This window comes from Idiotropiscis lumnitzeri, chromosome 18 (genome assembly GCF_059441095.1).
Source record: "Idiotropiscis lumnitzeri isolate Australia: NSW breed Sydney's pygmy pipehorse chromosome 18, RoL_Ilum_1.0, whole genome shotgun sequence".
Taxonomy (NCBI): Eukaryota; Metazoa; Chordata; class Actinopteri; order Syngnathiformes; family Syngnathidae; genus Idiotropiscis; species Idiotropiscis lumnitzeri.
The window spans coordinates 13,347,011-13,350,032 of record NC_142408.1 but is presented as its reverse complement, the minus strand read 5'-3'; positions in this window follow the sequence as shown (position 1 = coordinate 13,350,032).

Sequence of the window (3,022 nt, the reverse complement as noted above, 5' to 3'; positions counted from 1 at the left end):
ATTCAAGTGACAACACACTCAACAATTCGTTCTGATGTGAGTACAAAAATTATGAGTCAATGCTCACTTATCCACGACCACACAAATCCCCATTTGAATAATCATACATTTGGGCACAACCCTTCTAAAAATTCAATTTTGGTAGCAGAGTTTGAGATCTCAAAGGTGGACTCCCCCATTTCTGGGACTGATATTGCTGATTTGGTTAAAAATGCTTCTTGGCAGGGCCTCTTGGTGGATGAAATCAGCCCGGAGTTCCTCAAGGCTCTGGCTGTTGTGGAACTGTCTTGGTTGACATCCTCTGCAACATCGTCGAGACATTGGGGACAGTGCCTCAGAATTTATAAGAAGTGTTTCAGAAAAGTGTTTCTGGTCGATTTCAGGTAGAAATGGGCTTGTGTAAACATCCCTTCAAATAATGGTATCTAGTGGGTGTTTTGCACTCCCTCTGCCCTATGCCACACAAACACACACACACACACACGCACACACGCACGCCTACGCACACGCACACACACCCCCAGTGCCCCTTCCCTAGCAGATACTTGTTGAACCTAGTACACATGGGAAAGGAGCTCCGATACCTGGAGAGATAAATCCTGCCACTTTTAGAGCTGTCCCTATACTCCAACACTTCTGTTTCGTAGCATGTTGATGTGCTGATCGTTTGAATCAGGTGAGTTCAGTGGGGATAGATCTAAAACAGCTAGGATATGGTTCCCGGGGAAGCGGGGTTTTTTACCCCTAGGTCCTAGAACGATGGAGAAAACATCACAATTAGGACAGACACATTTTTGAAGATAAAATCCAGGGAGCAATGTTGCTGGTAAAGCCACACCCACAAGTGAGTCTGGAATTTCTGCTGCGTTTGGCGCTAATGCTTAGAAGAAGCATTGCTTCATTTTTATAGAAATACAACAAGTTGTAATTTTAGAGTCCTGGACTAATGGAAGTGATCTGCTGCAAGAGACATGAGCAATGGATGGATACACACTTTAAAAAATTGTAAATGAGGTGTTTATTATAATTTGTCGCATTTTCCACGTAGGAATTTACAAACATTCTAATGTATTGTCACCGCCTGTTCTCAAACTTTCTGGTCCAGACTCTGCCGACAACGTGAAGCGATTGAATAGCACATATCATGAGATTGAATTGAACAAAAATGATTTATTAACACAAAAAAAAAGCCCAAGAATGTACAACAAATGATGTTGGTACAAAAACTAGGATAACGTAACAAAACAAAAAATGCATGCAAAGACAAGTATAAATGTAGCGAAAATGTAGTTGCTGTGAAAAGACAAGAGGAAAAAACAAAATGTGGATGATACCAAAACCCGAGACTCATGCTTAAATAACTAAAGAGTATTTACTAGAAAAATGCCTAAAAAAAATAAATGAGCAAATACATGGCAAGAAGAGTGAACGTCTGGAAAATTCAATACTTGCGATAGAGTCATGAGCAAGATTAGAAATAACAATAATCTAACACTGGCTGTCTTTTATATTATGCAAATTGAAAGTGATGGCAGGTGTGCTGCTGAAGGGAGGACCTTGCATGCCGGCTGGAACTGAAAACAAAAACAAAACAGAAACATGACAGTTGGGAACCATGTTGAGGTGCTCACAACGGCATAATAGACGCGTAAATCCAAACAAAATAAAAATACAAATAATAATAAATTATAAAACGTCAAACTCTAAGCTCTACTTAGCAGTTTTTCACCATGCACTTAGGGTTCTGGTCCCCAATAAACGAGGAATTACGGTATGTGCGTCCAATTCATGAGTTGCTCTCAGTTTGGTGACTGTTGCTCATTTGTTGTTTGACTTTGTTTTTTAGGTATACTCACAAAAAGAAGTTGCGTGGTGTGAGTGCTGCAGGACTTCGAGTGATCTTAAATCGTGTTGGTAGTTCTTTTTGAAATTCATACTTCCAGTAACATTTTAGAATGAAATTTCTTTCTTCAAATTTAGTCTGGTGAATAAGCCAAAAAATTCAACATTAGTGAAATATTTTAACTCAGTTAACTCAGTTTGATTTACTACAAAAATAATTTGCGTACTTGACAAATATTGTGCTACACTAGCTGTACATCTCTCACTGCTGGAGTGTGGTGCTTGTGGGCAGTTTTGAGAAATGTTCTTAAGAAAAATGCCTGTACAGATGTCTCCATTTAGATCGTATTCAAGAATCAAAGAAAGCTATTAGAACAGTCTTTGAATTAAATATACTTCATATTGGGTGATTTTGCATCAATTCCAAGATATTATTCAAGTAAATATCTGTTACAAGCTTTGCAAAAAATAGTAGTTGAAAAATGTGATAAATTGCAATTAATCATGGAATTTTTTGTGATTAATTAGTTTAAAAAAATGACACTTGACAGCACTAATATATATATATATATATATATATATATATATATATATATATATATCAGATGTTAAACTTATACTATTACTTATTTATGTATTTCATGGACTCTAACTATTGGACGGCCCCATATGGTCCATTTCCAGGGTGAACCCCCTCCCCAGAAGATAGAACTTGAAAGAGTCGATCACCCACTTTCTGGCCAAAAATACCAGTTCTACCAGCTTTTTTCTCACAGAGGCCAGTGGCTTCGTGTCCTCATCGTCTCCTTGCAGAAAATCTCCCCTGATTATTCTCTGCGAGAAACATCGATCTGGACAGTGAATGGTAGGTGGAAGTTTGGTCTTTGTAGAACAAGCTCGTGAAACAGAGTGTCTCTGAGAACCTGCAATGCCCTCTCCAGAAAAAAATGACAACACTTTTGTTTGTAACTGACTTCTGGTGAGAGGAGAGGTACAACCTGAAGAGGTTGTCAATAAGAAGGGAGTTAGACAAACAGCCCTTCAACAAATCACATTTGAAAACACCAAACAGAAATACATGGAGGAAAGTCGTCATCAAGTGAAAGTTCACGTGTAGGTGACAACACCAACACAATGAACACAACGTAAGTTTTACCGGGAGGTCTATCATGTTTATGAG